This window comes from Lytechinus pictus, chromosome 3 (genome assembly GCF_037042905.1).
Source record: "Lytechinus pictus isolate F3 Inbred chromosome 3, Lp3.0, whole genome shotgun sequence".
In the NCBI taxonomy this organism is placed as follows: Eukaryota; Metazoa; Echinodermata; class Echinoidea; order Temnopleuroida; family Toxopneustidae; genus Lytechinus; species Lytechinus pictus.
The window spans coordinates 2,357,269-2,374,097 of record NC_087247.1 but is presented as its reverse complement, the minus strand read 5'-3'; positions in this window follow the sequence as shown (position 1 = coordinate 2,374,097).

Here is a 16,829-nt window from a genome sequence, read left to right as displayed (position 1 = left end):
TTTTGGGGGGCTATTTCGGAAGAAATTGATTTTGCTCATTTTCTAACAATTTCTGACAGTTTTGCCAGGTCGCGGGTGGGGCGAGAGACCCGAAAATCTTTTCGAAATCGATCTTCTTTATTCTTTGTATATTGACCCATTCGGATGCTAGAAGACCCCTCGGAGCGAAGACGGCTGGTTTGGGGGGCTATTTCGGAAGAAAATGATTTTGCTCATTTTCTAACAATTTCTGACAGTTTTGCCAGGTCGCGGGTGGGGCGAGAGACCCGAAAATCTTTTCGAAATCGATCTTCTTTATTCTTTGTATATTGACCCATTCGGATGCTAGAAGACCCCTCGGAGCGAAGACGGCTGGTTTGGGGGGCTATTTCGGAAGAAAATGATTTTGCTCATTTTCTAACAATTTCTGACAGTTTTGCCAGGTCGCGGGTGGGGCGAGAGACCCAAAAATCTTTTCGAAATCGATCTTCTTTATTCTTTGCATATTGACCCATTCGGATGCTAGAAGACTCCTCGGAGCGAAGACGGCTGGTTTGGGGGGGTTTTGGGGGGCTATTTCGGAAGAAATTGATTTTGCTCATTTTCTAACAATTTCTGACAGTTTTGCCAGGTCGCGGGTGGGGCGAGAGACCCGAAAATCTTTTCGAAATCGATCTTCTTTATTCTTTGTATATTGACCCATTCGGATGCTAGAAGACCCCTCGGAGCGAAGACGGCTGGTTTGGGGGGCTATTTCGGAAGAAAATGATTTTGCTCATTTTCTAACAATTTCTGACAGTTTTGCCAGGTCGCGGGTGGGGCGAGAGACCCGAAAATCTTTTCGAAATCGATCTTCTTTATTCTTTGTATATTGACCCATTCGGATGCTAGAAGACCCCTCGGAGCGAAGACGGCTGGTTTGGGGGGGTTTTGGGGGGCTATTTCGGAAGAAATTGATTTTGCTCATTTTCTAACAATTTCTGACAGTTTTGCCAGGTCGCGGGTGGGGCGAGAGACCCGAAAATCTTTTCGAAATCGATCTTCTTTATTCTTTGTATATTGACCCATTCGGATGCTAGAAGACCCCTCGGAGCGAAGACGGCTGGTTTGGGGGGGTTTTGGGGGGCTATTTTGGAAGAAATTGATTTTGCTCATTTTCTAACAATTTCTGACAGTTTTGCCAGGTCGCGGGTGGGGCGAGAGACCCGAAAATCTTTTCGAAATCGATCTTCTTTATTCTTTGTATATTGACCCATTCGGATGCTAGAAGACCCCTCGGAGCGAAGACGGCTGGTTTGGGGGGCTATTTCGGAAGAAAATGATTTTGCTCATTTTCTAACAATTTCTGACAGTTTTGCCAGGTCGCGGGTGGGGCGAGAGACCCGAAAATCTTTTCGAAATCGATCTTCTTTATTCTTTGTATATTGACCCATTCGGATGCTAGAAGACCCCTCGGAGCGAAGACGGCTGGTTTGGGGGGGTTTTGGGGGGCTATTTCGGAAGAAATTGATTTTGCTCATTTTCTAACAATTTCTGACAGTTTTGCCAGGTCGCGGGTGGGGCGAGAGACCCGAAAATCTTTTCGAAATCGATCTTCTTTATTCTTTGTATATTGACCCATTCGGATGCTAGAAGACCCCTCGGAGCGAAGACGGCTGGTTTGGGGGGGTTTTGGGGGGCTATTTCGGAAGAAATTGATTTTGCTCATTTTCTAACAATTTCTGACAGTTTTGCCAGGTCGCGGGTGGGGCGAGAGACCCGAAAATCTTTTCGAAATCGATCTTCTTTATTCTTTGTATATTGACCCATTCGGATGCTAGAAGACCCCTCGGAGCGAAGACGGCTGGTTTGGGGGGCTATTTCGGAAGAAAATGATTTTGCTCATTTTCTAACAATTTCTGACAGTTTTGCCAGGTCGCGGGTGGGGCGAGAGACCCGAAAATCTTTTCGAAATCGATCTTCTTTATTCTTTGTATATTGACCCATTCGGATGCTAGAAGACCCCTCGGAGCGAAGACGGCTGGTTTGGGGGGCTATTTCGGAAGAAAATGATTTTGCTCATTTTCTAACAATTTCTGACAGTTTTGCCAGGTCGCGGGTGGGGCGAGAGACCCAAAAATCTTTTCGAAATCGATCTTCTTTATTCTTTGTATATTGACCCATTCGGATGCTAGAAGACCCCTCGGAGCGAAGACGGCTGGTTTGGGGGGGTTTTGGGGGGCTATTTCGGAAGAAATTGATTTTGCTCATTTTCTAACAATTTCTGACAGTTTTGCCAGGTCGCGGGTGGGGCGAGAGACCCGAAAATCTTTTCGAAATCGATCTTCTTTATTCTTTGTATATTGACCCATTCGGATGCTAGAAGACCCCTCGGAGCGAAGACGGCTGGTTTGGGGGGCTATTTCGGAAGAAAATGATTTTGCTCATTTTCTAACAATTTCTGACAGTTTTGCCAGGTCGCGGGTGGGGCGAGAGACCCGAAAATCTTTTCGAAATCGATCTTCTTTATTCTTTGTATATTGACCCATTCGGATGCTAGAAGACCCCTCGGAGCGAAGACGGCTGGTTTGGGGGGGTTTTGGGGGGCTATTTCGGAAGAAATTGATTTTGCTCATTTTCTAACAATTTCTGACAGTTTTGCCAGGTCGCGGGTGGGGCGAGAGACCCGAAAATCTTTTCGAAATCGATCTTCTTTATTCTTTGTATATTGACCCATTCGGATGCTAGAAGACCCCTCGGAGCGAAGACGGCTGGTTTGGGGGGGTTTTGGGGGGCTATTTCGGAAGAAATTGATTTTGCTCATTTTCTAACAATTTCTGACAGTTTTGCCAGGTCGCGGGTGGGGCGAGAGACCCGAAAATCTTTTCGAAATCGATCTTCTTTATTCTTTGTATATTGACCCATTCGGATGCTAGAAGACCCCTCGGAGCGAAGACGGCTGGTTTTGGGGGGTTTTGGGGGGCTATTTCGGAAGAAATTGATTTTGCTCATTTTCTAACAATTTCTGACAGTTTTGCCAGGTCGCGGGTGGGGCGAGAGACCCGAAAATCTTTTCGAAATCGATCTTCTTTATTCTTTGTATATTGACCCATTCGGATGCTAGAAGACCCCTCGGAGCGAAGACGGCTGGTTTGGGGGGCTATTTCGGAAGAAAATGATTTTGCTCATTTTCTAACAATTTCTGACACTTTTGCCAGGTCGCGGGTGGGGCGAGAGACCCGAAAATCTTTTCGAAATCGATCTTCTTTATTCTTTGTATATTGACCCATTCGGATGCTAGAAGACCCCTTGGAGCGAAGACGGCTGGTTTGGGGGGGTTTTGGGGGGGCTATTTCGGAAGAAATTGATTTTGCTCATTTTCTAACAATTTCTGACAGTTTTGCCAGGTCGCGGGTGGGGCGAGAGACCCGAAAATCTTTTCGAAATCGATCTTCTTTATTCTTTGTATATTGACCCATTCGGATGCTATAGAAGACCCCTCGGAGCGAAGACGGCTGGTTTGGGGGGGTTTTGGGGGGCTATTTCGGAAGAAATTGATTTTGCTCATTTTCTAACAATTTCTGACAGTTTTGCCAGGTCGCGGGTGGGGCGAGAGACCCGAAAATCTTTTCGAAATCGATCTTCTTTATTCTTTGTATATTGACCCATTCGGATGCTAGAAGACCCCTCGGAGCGAAGACGGCTGGTTTGGGGGGCTATTTCGGAAGAAAATGATTTTGCTCATTTTCTAACAATTTCTGACACTTTTGCCAGGTCGTGGGTGGGGCGAGAGACCCGAAAATCTTTTCGAAATCGATCTTCTTTATTCTTTGTATATTGACCCATTCGGATGCTAGAAGACCCCTTGGAGCGAAGACGGCTGGTTTGGGGGGGTTTTGGGGGGCTATTTCGGAAGAAATTGATTTTGCTCATTTTCTAACAATTTCTGACAGTTTTGCCAGGTCGCGGGTGGGGCGAGAGACCCGAAAATCTTTTCGAAATCGATCTTCTTTATTCTTTGTATATTGACCCATTCGGATGCTATAGAAGACCCCTCGGAGCGAAGACGGCTGGTTTGGGGGGGTTTTGGGGGGCTATTTCGGAAGAAATTGATTTTGCTCATTTTCTAACAATTTCTGACAGTTTTGCCAGGTCGCGGGTGGGGCGAGAGACCCGAAAATCTTTTCGAAATCGATCTTCTTTATTCTTTGTATATTGACCCATTCGGATGCTAGAAGACCCCTCGGAGCGAAGACGGCTGGTTTGGGGGGCTATTTCGGAAGAAAATGATTTTGCTCATTTTCTAACAATTTCTGACAGTTTTGCCAGGTCGCGGGTGGGCCGGGCGAGAGACCCGAAAATCTTTTCGAAATCGATCTTCTTTATTCTTTGTATATTGACCCATTCGGATGCTAGAAGACCCCTCGGAGCGAAGACGGCTGGTTTGGGGGGGTTTTGGGGGGCTATTTCGGAAGAAATTGATTTTGCTCATTTTCTAACAATTTCTGACAGTTTTGCCAGGTCGCGGGTGGGGCGAGAGACCCGAAAATCTTTTCGAAATCGATCTTCTTTATTCTTTGTATATTGACCCATTCGGATGCTAGAAGACCCCTCGGAGCGAAGACGGCTGGTTTGGGGGGGTTTTGGGGGGCTATTTCGGAAGAAATTGATTTTGCTCATTTTCTAACAATTTCTGACAGTTTTGCCAGGTCGCGGGTGGGGCGAGAGACCCGAAAATCTTTTCGAAATCGATCTTCTTTATTCTTTGTATATTGACCCATTCGGATGCTAGAAGACCCCTCGGAGCGAAGACGGCTGGTTTGGGGGGGTTTTGGGGGGCTATTTCGGAAGAAATTGATTTTGCTCATTTTCTAACAATTTCTGACAGTTTTGCCAGGTCGCGGGTGGGGCGAGAGACCCGAAAATCTTTTCGAAATCGATCTTCTTTATTCTTTGTATATTGACCCATTCGGATGCTAGAAGACCCCTCGGAGCGAAGACGGCTGGTTTGGGGGGCTATTTCGGAAGAAAATGATTTTGCTCATTTTCTAACAATTTCTGACACTTTTGCCAGGTCGCGGGTGGGGCGAGAGACCCGAAAATCTTTTCGAAATCGATCTTCTTTATTCTTTGTATATTGACCCATTCGGATGCTAGAAGACCCCTTGGAGCGAAGACGGCTGGTTTGGGGGGGTTTTGGGGGGGCTATTTCGGAAGAAATTGATTTTGCTCATTTTCTAACAATTTCTGACAGTTTTGCCAGGTCGCGGGTGGGGCGAGAGACCCGAAAATCTTTTCGAAATCGATCTTCTTTATTCTTTGTATATTGACCCATTCGGATGCTATAGAAGACCCCTCGGAGCGAAGACGGCTGGTTTGGGGGGGTTTTGGGGGGCTATTTCGGAAGAAATTGATTTTGCTCATTTTCTAACAATTTCTGACAGTTTTGCCAGGTCGCGGGTGGGGCGAGAGACCCGAAAATCTTTTCGAAATCGATCTTCTTTATTCTTTGTATATTGACCCATTCGGATGCTAGAAGACCCCTCGGAGCGAAGACGGCTGGTTTGGGGGGCTATTTCGGAAGAAAATGATTTTGCTCATTTTCTAACAATTTCTGACACTTTTGCCAGGTCGTGGGTGGGGCGAGAGACCCGAAAATCTTTTCGAAATCGATCTTCTTTATTCTTTGTATATTGACCCATTCGGATGCTAGAAGACCCCTTGGAGCGAAGACGGCTGGTTTGGGGGGGTTTTGGGGGGCTATTTCGGAAGAAATTGATTTTGCTCATTTTCTAACAATTTCTGACAGTTTTGCCAGGTCGCGGGTGGGGCGAGAGACCCGAAAATCTTTTCGAAATCGATCTTCTTTATTCTTTGTATATTGACCCATTCGGATGCTATAGAAGACCCCTCGGAGCGAAGACGGCTGGTTTGGGGGGGTTTTGGGGGGCTATTTCGGAAGAAATTGATTTTGCTCATTTTCTAACAATTTCTGACAGTTTTGCCAGGTCGCGGGTGGGGCGAGAGACCCGAAAATCTTTTCGAAATCGATCTTCTTTATTCTTTGTATATTGACCCATTCGGATGCTAGAAGACCCCTCGGAGCGAAGACGGCTGGTTTGGGGGGCTATTTCGGAAGAAAATGATTTTGCTCATTTTCTAACAATTTCTGACAGTTTTGCCAGGTCGCGGGTGGGCCGGGCGAGAGACCCGAAAATCTTTTCGAAATCGATCTTCTTTATTCTTTGTATATTGACCCATTCGGATGCTAGAAGACCCCTCGGAGCGAAGACGGCTGGTTTGGGGGGGTTTTGGGGGGCTATTTCGGAAGAAATTGATTTTGCTCATTTTCTAACAATTTCTGACAGTTTTGCCAGGTCGCGGGTGGGGCGAGAGACCCGAAAATCTTTTCGAAATCGATCTTCTTTATTCTTTGTATATTGACCCATTCGGATGCTAGAAGACCCCTCGGAGCGAAGACGGCTGGTTTGGGGGGGTTTTGGGGGGCTATTTCGGAAGAAATTGATTTTGCTCATTTTCTAACAATTTCTGACAGTTTTGCCAGGTCGCGGGTGGGGCGAGAGACCCGAAAATCTTTTCGAAATCGATCTTCTTTATTCTTTGTATATTGACCCATTCGGATGCTAGAAGACCCCTCGGAGCGAAGACGGCTGGTTTTGGGGGGTTTTGGGGGGCTATTTCGGAAGAAATTGATTTTGCTCATTTTCTAACAATTTCTGACAGTTTTGCCAGGTCGCGGGTGGGGCGAGAGACCCGAAAATCTTTTCGAAATCGATCTTCTTTATTCTTTGTATATTGACCCATTCGGATGCTAGAAGACCCCTCGGAGCGAAGACGGCTGGTTTGGGGGGCTATTTCGGAAGAAAATGATTTTGCTCATTTTCTAACAATTTCTGACACTTTTGCCAGGTCGCGGGTGGGGCGAGAGACCCGAAAATCTTTTCGAAATCGATCTTCTTTATTCTTTGTATATTGACCCATTCGGATGCTAGAAGACCCCTTGGAGCGAAGACGGCTGGTTTGGGGGGGTTTTGGGGGGGCTATTTCGGAAGAAATTGATTTTGCTCATTTTCTAACAATTTCTGACAGTTTTGCCAGGTCGCGGGTGGGGCGAGAGACCCGAAAATCTTTTCGAAATCGATCTTCTTTATTCTTTGTATATTGACCCATTCGGATGCTATAGAAGACCCCTCGGAGCGAAGACGGCTGGTTTGGGGGGGTTTTGGGGGGCTATTTCGGAAGAAATTGATTTTGCTCATTTTCTAACAATTTCTGACAGTTTTGCCAGGTCGCGGGTGGGGCGAGAGACCCGAAAATCTTTTCGAAATCGATCTTCTTTATTCTTTGTATATTGACCCATTCGGATGCTAGAAGACCCCTCGGAGCGAAGACGGCTGGTTTGGGGGGCTATTTCGGAAGAAAATGATTTTGCTCATTTTCTAACAATTTCTGACACTTTTGCCAGGTCGTGGGTGGGGCGAGAGACCCGAAAATCTTTTCGAAATCGATCTTCTTTATTCTTTGTATATTGACCCATTCGGATGCTAGAAGACCCCTTGGAGCGAAGACGGCTGGTTTGGGGGGGTTTTGGGGGGCTATTTCGGAAGAAATTGATTTTGCTCATTTTCTAACAATTTCTGACAGTTTTGCCAGGTCGCGGGTGGGGCGAGAGACCCGAAAATCTTTTCGAAATCGATCTTCTTTATTCTTTGTATATTGACCCATTCGGATGCTATAGAAGACCCCTCGGAGCGAAGACGGCTGGTTTGGGGGGGTTTTGGGGGGCTATTTCGGAAGAAATTGATTTTGCTCATTTTCTAACAATTTCTGACAGTTTTGCCAGGTCGCGGGTGGGGCGAGAGACCCGAAAATCTTTTCGAAATCGATCTTCTTTATTCTTTGTATATTGACCCATTCGGATGCTAGAAGACCCCTCGGAGCGAAGACGGCTGGTTTGGGGGGCTATTTCGGAAGAAAATGATTTTGCTCATTTTCTAACAATTTCTGACAGTTTTGCCAGGTCGCGGGTGGGCCGGGCGAGAGACCCGAAAATCTTTTCGAAATCGATCTTCTTTATTCTTTGTATATTGACCCATTCGGATGCTAGAAGACCCCTCGGAGCGAAGACGGCTGGTTTGGGGGGGTTTTGGGGGGCTATTTCGGAAGAAATTGATTTTGCTCATTTTCTAACAATTTCTGACAGTTTTGCCAGGTCGCGGGTGGGGCGAGAGACCCGAAAATCTTTTCGAAATCGATCTTCTTTATTCTTTGTATATTGACCCATTCGGATGCTAGAAGACCCCTCGGAGCGAAGACGGCTGGTTTGGGGGGGTTTTGGGGGGCTATTTCGGAAGAAATTGATTTTGCTCATTTTCTAACAATTTCTGACAGTTTTGCCAGGTCGCGGGTGGGGCGAGAGACCCGAAAATCTTTTCGAAATCGATCTTCTTTATTCTTTGTATATTGACCCATTCGGATGCTAGAAGACCCCTCGGAGCGAAGACGGCTGGTTTGGGGGGGTTTTGGGGGGCTATTTCGGAAGAAATTGATTTTGCTCATTTTCTAACAATTTCTGACAGTTTTGCCAGGTCGCGGGTGGGGCGAGAGACCCGAAAATCTTTTCGAAATCGATCTTCTTTATTCTTTGTATATTGACCCATTCGGATGCTAGAAGACCCCTCGGAGCGAAGACGGCTGGTTTGGGGGGCTATTTCGGAAGAAAATGATTTTGCTCATTTTCTAACAATTTCTGACACTTTTGCCAGGTCGCGGGTGGGGCGAGAGACCCGAAAATCTTTTCGAAATCGATCTTCTTTATTCTTTGTATATTGACCCATTCGGATGCTAGAAGACCCCTTGGAGCGAAGACGGCTGGTTTGGGGGGGTTTTGGGGGGGCTATTTCGGAAGAAATTGATTTTGCTCATTTTCTAACAATTTCTGACAGTTTTGCCAGGTCGCGGGTGGGGCGAGAGACCCGAAAATCTTTTCGAAATCGATCTTCTTTATTCTTTGTATATTGACCCATTCGGATGCTATAGAAGACCCCTCGGAGCGAAGACGGCTGGTTTGGGGGGGTTTTGGGGGGCTATTTCGGAAGAAATTGATTTTGCTCATTTTCTAACAATTTCTGACAGTTTTGCCAGGTCGCGGGTGGGGCGAGAGACCCGAAAATCTTTTCGAAATCGATCTTCTTTATTCTTTGTATATTGACCCATTCGGATGCTAGAAGACCCCTCGGAGCGAAGACGGCTGGTTTGGGGGGCTATTTCGGAAGAAAATGATTTTGCTCATTTTCTAACAATTTCTGACACTTTTGCCAGGTCGTGGGTGGGGCGAGAGACCCGAAAATCTTTTCGAAATCGATCTTCTTTATTCTTTGTATATTGACCCATTCGGATGCTAGAAGACCCCTTGGAGCGAAGACGGCTGGTTTGGGGGGGTTTTGGGGGGCTATTTCGGAAGAAATTGATTTTGCTCATTTTCTAACAATTTCTGACAGTTTTGCCAGGTCGCGGGTGGGGCGAGAGACCCGAAAATCTTTTCGAAATCGATCTTCTTTATTCTTTGTATATTGACCCATTCGGATGCTATAGAAGACCCCTCGGAGCGAAGACGGCTGGTTTGGGGGGGTTTTGGGGGGCTATTTCGGAAGAAATTGATTTTGCTCATTTTCTAACAATTTCTGACAGTTTTGCCAGGTCGCGGGTGGGGCGAGAGACCCGAAAATCTTTTCGAAATCGATCTTCTTTATTCTTTGTATATTGACCCATTCGGATGCTAGAAGACCCCTCGGAGCGAAGACGGCTGGTTTGGGGGGCTATTTCGGAAGAAAATGATTTTGCTCATTTTCTAACAATTTCTGACAGTTTTGCCAGGTCGCGGGTGGGCCGGGCGAGAGACCCGAAAATCTTTTCGAAATCGATCTTCTTTATTCTTTGTATATTGACCCATTCGGATGCTAGAAGACCCCTCGGAGCGAAGACGGCTGGTTTGGGGGGGTTTTGGGGGGCTATTTCGGAAGAAATTGATTTTGCTCATTTTCTAACAATTTCTGACAGTTTTGCCAGGTCGCGGGTGGGGCGAGAGACCCGAAAATCTTTTCGAAATCGATCTTCTTTATTCTTTGTATATTGACCCATTCGGATGCTAGAAGACCCCTCGGAGCGAAGACGGCTGGTTTGGGGGGGTTTTGGGGGGCTATTTCGGAAGAAATTGATTTTGCTCATTTTCTAACAATTTCTGACAGTTTTGCCAGGTCGCGGGTGGGGCGAGAGACCCGAAAATCTTTTCGAAATCGATCTTCTTTATTCTTTGTATATTGACCCATTCGGATGCTAGAAGACCCCTCGGAGCGAAGACGGCTGGTTTGGGGGGGTTTTGGGGGGCTATTTCGGAAGAAATTGATTTTGCTCATTTTCTAACAATTTCTGACAGTTTTGCCAGGTCGCGGGTGGGGCGAGAGACCCGAAAATCTTTTCGAAATCGATCTTCTTTATTCTTTGTATATTGACCCATTCGGATGCTAGAAGACCCCTCGGAGCGAAGACGGCTGGTTTGGGGGGCTATTTCGGAAGAAAATGATTTTGCTCATTTTCTAACAATTTCTGACACTTTTGCCAGGTCGCGGGTGGGGCGAGAGACCCGAAAATCTTTTCGAAATCGATCTTCTTTATTCTTTGTATATTGACCCATTCGGATGCTAGAAGACCCCTTGGAGCGAAGACGGCTGGTTTGGGGGGGTTTTGGGGGGGCTATTTCGGAAGAAATTGATTTTGCTCATTTTCTAACAATTTCTGACAGTTTTGCCAGGTCGCGGGTGGGGCGAGAGACCCGAAAATCTTTTCGAAATCGATCTTCTTTATTCTTTGTATATTGACCCATTCGGATGCTATAGAAGACCCCTCGGAGCGAAGACGGCTGGTTTGGGGGGGTTTTGGGGGGCTATTTCGGAAGAAATTGATTTTGCTCATTTTCTAACAATTTCTGACAGTTTTGCCAGGTCGCGGGTGGGGCGAGAGACCCGAAAATCTTTTCGAAATCGATCTTCTTTATTCTTTGTATATTGACCCATTCGGATGCTAGAAGACCCCTCGGAGCGAAGACGGCTGGTTTGGGGGGCTATTTCGGAAGAAAATGATTTTGCTCATTTTCTAACAATTTCTGACACTTTTGCCAGGTCGTGGGTGGGGCGAGAGACCCGAAAATCTTTTCGAAATCGATCTTCTTTATTCTTTGTATATTGACCCATTCGGATGCTAGAAGACCCCTTGGAGCGAAGACGGCTGGTTTGGGGGGGTTTTGGGGGGCTATTTCGGAAGAAATTGATTTTGCTCATTTTCTAACAATTTCTGACAGTTTTGCCAGGTCGCGGGTGGGGCGAGAGACCCGAAAATCTTTTCGAAATCGATCTTCTTTATTCTTTGTATATTGACCCATTCGGATGCTATAGAAGACCCCTCGGAGCGAAGACGGCTGGTTTGGGGGGGTTTTGGGGGGCTATTTCGGAAGAAATTGATTTTGCTCATTTTCTAACAATTTCTGACAGTTTTGCCAGGTCGCGGGTGGGGCGAGAGACCCGAAAATCTTTTCGAAATCGATCTTCTTTATTCTTTGTATATTGACCCATTCGGATGCTAGAAGACCCCTCGGAGCGAAGACGGCTGGTTTGGGGGGCTATTTCGGAAGAAAATGATTTTGCTCATTTTCTAACAATTTCTGACAGTTTTGCCAGGTCGCGGGTGGGCCGGGCGAGAGACCCGAAAATCTTTTCGAAATCGATCTTCTTTATTCTTTGTATATTGACCCATTCGGATGCTAGAAGACCCCTCGGAGCGAAGACGGCTGGTTTGGGGGGGTTTTGGGGGGCTATTTCGGAAGAAATTGATTTTGCTCATTTTCTAACAATTTCTGACAGTTTTGCCAGGTCGCGGGTGGGGCGAGAGACCCGAAAATCTTTTCGAAATCGATCTTCTTTATTCTTTGTATATTGACCCATTCGGATGCTAGAAGACCCCTCGGAGCGAAGACGGCTGGTTTGGGGGGGTTTTGGGGGGCTATTTCGGAAGAAATTGATTTTGCTCATTTTCTAACAATTTCTGACAGTTTTGCCAGGTCGCGGGTGGGGCGAGAGACCCGAAAATCTTTTCGAAATCGATCTTCTTTATTCTTTGTATATTGACCCATTCGGATGCTAGAAGACCCCTCGGAGCGAAGACGGCTGGTTTGGGGGGGTTTTGGGGGGCTATTTCGGAAGAAATTGATTTTGCTCATTTTCTAACAATTTCTGACAGTTTTGCCAGGTCGCGGGTGGGGCGAGAGACCCGAAAATCTTTTCGAAATCGATCTTCTTTATTCTTTGTATATTGACCCATTCGGATGCTAGAAGACCCCTCGGAGCGAAGACGGCTGGTTTGGGGGGCTATTTCGGAAGAAAATGATTTTGCTCATTTTCTAACAATTTCTGACACTTTTGCCAGGTCGCGGGTGGGGCGAGAGACCCGAAAATCTTTTCGAAATCGATCTTCTTTATTCTTTGTATATTGACCCATTCGGATGCTAGAAGACCCCTTGGAGCGAAGACGGCTGGTTTGGGGGGGTTTTGGGGGGGCTATTTCGGAAGAAATTGATTTTGCTCATTTTCTAACAATTTCTGACAGTTTTGCCAGGTCGCGGGTGGGGCGAGAGACCCGAAAATCTTTTCGAAATCGATCTTCTTTATTCTTTGTATATTGACCCATTCGGATGCTATAGAAGACCCCTCGGAGCGAAGACGGCTGGTTTGGGGGGGTTTTGGGGGGCTATTTCGGAAGAAATTGATTTTGCTCATTTTCTAACAATTTCTGACAGTTTTGCCAGGTCGCGGGTGGGGCGAGAGACCCGAAAATCTTTTCGAAATCGATCTTCTTTATTCTTTGTATATTGACCCATTCGGATGCTAGAAGACCCCTCGGAGCGAAGACGGCTGGTTTGGGGGGCTATTTCGGAAGAAAATGATTTTGCTCATTTTCTAACAATTTCTGACACTTTTGCCAGGTCGTGGGTGGGGCGAGAGACCCGAAAATCTTTTCGAAATCGATCTTCTTTATTCTTTGTATATTGACCCATTCGGATGCTAGAAGACCCCTTGGAGCGAAGACGGCTGGTTTGGGGGGGTTTTGGGGGGCTATTTCGGAAGAAATTGATTTTGCTCATTTTCTAACAATTTCTGACAGTTTTGCCAGGTCGCGGGTGGGGCGAGAGACCCGAAAATCTTTTCGAAATCGATCTTCTTTATTCTTTGTATATTGACCCATTCGGATGCTATAGAAGACCCCTCGGAGCGAAGACGGCTGGTTTGGGGGGGTTTTGGGGGGCTATTTCGGAAGAAATTGATTTTGCTCATTTTCTAACAATTTCTGACAGTTTTGCCAGGTCGCGGGTGGGGCGAGAGACCCGAAAATCTTTTCGAAATCGATCTTCTTTATTCTTTGTATATTGACCCATTCGGATGCTAGAAGACCCCTCGGAGCGAAGACGGCTGGTTTGGGGGGCTATTTCGGAAGAAAATGATTTTGCTCATTTTCTAACAATTTCTGACAGTTTTGCCAGGTCGCGGGTGGGCCGGGCGAGAGACCCGAAAATCTTTTCGAAATCGATCTTCTTTATTCTTTGTATATTGACCCATTCGGATGCTAGAAGACCCCTCGGAGCGAAGACGGCTGGTTTGGGGGGGTTTTGGGGGGCTATTTCGGAAGAAATTGATTTTGCTCATTTTCTAACAATTTCTGACAGTTTTGCCAGGTCGCGGGTGGGGCGAGAGACCCGAAAATCTTTTCGAAATCGATCTTCTTTATTCTTTGTATATTGACCCATTCGGATGCTAGAAGACCCCTCGGAGCGAAGACGGCTGGTTTGGGGGGGTTTTGGGGGGCTATTTCGGAAGAAATTGATTTTGCTCATTTTCTAACAATTTCTGACAGTTTTGCCAGGTCGCGGGTGGGGCGAGAGACCCGAAAATCTTTTCGAAATCGATCTTCTTTATTCTTTGTATATTGACCCATTCGGATGCTAGAAGACCCCTCGGAGCGAAGACGGCTGGTTTGGGGGGGTTTTGGGGGGCTATTTCGGAAGAAATTGATTTTGCTCATTTTCTAACAATTTCTGACAGTTTTGCCAGGTCGCGGGTGGGGCGAGAGACCCGAAAATCTTTTCGAAATCGATCTTCTTTATTCTTTGTATATTGACCCATTCGGATGCTAGAAGACCCCTCGGAGCGAAGACGGCTGGTTTGGGGGGCTATTTCGGAAGAAAATGATTTTGCTCATTTTCTAACAATTTCTGACACTTTTGCCAGGTCGCGGGTGGGGCGAGAGACCCGAAAATCTTTTCGAAATCGATCTTCTTTATTCTTTGTATATTGACCCATTCGGATGCTAGAAGACCCCTTGGAGCGAAGACGGCTGGTTTGGGGGGGTTTTGGGGGGGCTATTTCGGAAGAAATTGATTTTGCTCATTTTCTAACAATTTCTGACAGTTTTGCCAGGTCGCGGGTGGGGCGAGAGACCCGAAAATCTTTTCGAAATCGATCTTCTTTATTCTTTGTATATTGACCCATTCGGATGCTATAGAAGACCCCTCGGAGCGAAGACGGCTGGTTTGGGGGGGTTTTGGGGGGCTATTTCGGAAGAAATTGATTTTGCTCATTTTCTAACAATTTCTGACAGTTTTGCCAGGTCGCGGGTGGGGCGAGAGACCCGAAAATCTTTTCGAAATCGATCTTCTTTATTCTTTGTATATTGACCCATTCGGATGCTAGAAGACCCCTCGGAGCGAAGACGGCTGGTTTGGGGGGCTATTTCGGAAGAAAATGATTTTGCTCATTTTCTAACAATTTCTGACACTTTTGCCAGGTCGTGGGTGGGGCGAGAGACCCGAAAATCTTTTCGAAATCGATCTTCTTTATTCTTTGTATATTGACCCATTCGGATGCTAGAAGACCCCTTGGAGCGAAGACGGCTGGTTTCCCAGGACCAAAATCCAGTTGAAACCAATTAGAGCAAAACCAATTGAAACCAGTTGGCCAACTGGTTTCAATAGGGAAATTGAAACAACTGGAACCAATTGAAACCAGTTGCCAACTGGTTCCAGTTAAAACCAATTGGGCAACTGGAACCAGTTGGCAATTGGTTTCAATTGGTTCCAGTTGAAAACAATTAAGCAACCAGTTGGCAACTGGTTTCAATTGGTTCCAGTTGTTCCAATTTCCCTATTAAAACCAGTTGAATCCAATTGGAGGTAACTGGTTTCAATTGGTTCCAGTTGAAACCAATTGGAGGCAACTGGTTTCAACTGGAACCAGTTGAAACTAATTGGTTTCCAACTGGATCCAATTGGAACTTCCAGTTGGAATGACTTAATTAGTTACAAATTAATTAGATTTTGCACTAACTATTGCTCATGCCAACAAAGAAGCAGTGTTATATGTCTATAATACCAATGTAAAGGGCATTGATAAATAGACTTTCATAATGTATATATATTACATGAAAGATCTTCAAATATATGTATTTGTATTTGATGTAATTTGGTAACAGTTAGTGGTGTACTAATTATCTTATAATCTGTTTTAATTATAATCTATAACATTTATGAACATGGTTTTCACTGCTAAGCATTCTAAACACTTATCTGAAACAAGTATGGTACTTGAAATAGAAAAGAATTAAATAGATACATTTTAAATGATGATGAATCACATAAAACATTAATCTGTGCACACTGGCAGATAATATGCAAATTAACTGGTTTCAATTGGAACCAGTTGGGTAACTGGAAAATTTCCAATTGGAAACCAATTGGAAGTCATTTCCAGTTACCCAACTGGATCCAGTTAGGATTTCCAGTTACCCAACTGGTTCCAGTTAGGATTTCCAGTTACCCAACTGGTTCCAGTTAGGATTTCCAGTTACCCAACTGGTTCCAGTTAGAAATCATTTCCAGTTGGAAGTCATTTCCAGTTACCCAACTGGTTCCAGTTAGGATTTCCAGTTACCCAACTGGTTCCAGATAGAAATCATTTCCAGTTGGAAGTCATTTCCAGTTACCCAACTGGTTCCAGTTAGGATTTCCAGTTACCCAACTGGTTCCAGTTAGAAATCATTTCCAGTTGGAAGTCATTTCCAGTTACCCAACTGGTTCCAGTTAGGATTTCCAGTTACCCAACTGGTTCCAGTTAGGATTTCCAGTTACCCAACTGGTTCCAGTTAGAAATCATTTCCAGTTGGAAGTCATTTCCAGTTACCCAACTGGTTCCAGTTAGGATTTCCAGTTACCCAACTGGTTCCAGTTAGAAATCATTTCCAGTTGGAAGTCATTTCCAGTTACCCAACTGGTTCCAGTTAGGATTTCCAGTTACCCAACTGGTTCCAGTTAGGATTTCCAGTTACCCAACTGGTTCCAGTTAGAAATCATTTCCAGTTGGAAGTCATTTCCAGTTACCCAACTGGTTCCAGTTAGGATTTCCAGTTACCCAACTGGTTCCAGTTAGAAATCATTTCCAGTTGGAAGTCATTTCCAGTTACCCAACTGGTTCCAGTAAGGATTTCCAGTTGCCCAACGGGTTCCAGTTAGGATTTCCAGTTGCCCAACTGGTTTCAATTGGTTTCAACTGGAAATTGTTATATTCCAGTTAAAACCAATTGAAACCAGTTGAAACCAATTGAAACCAATTGAAACCAGTTGGAAATCCAACTGGTTTCAATTGGATTTTGGTCCTGGGTTGGGGGGGTTTTGGGGGGCTATTTCGGAAGAAATTGATTTTGCTCATTTTCTAACAATTTCTGACAGTTTTGCCAGGTCGCGGGTGGGGCGA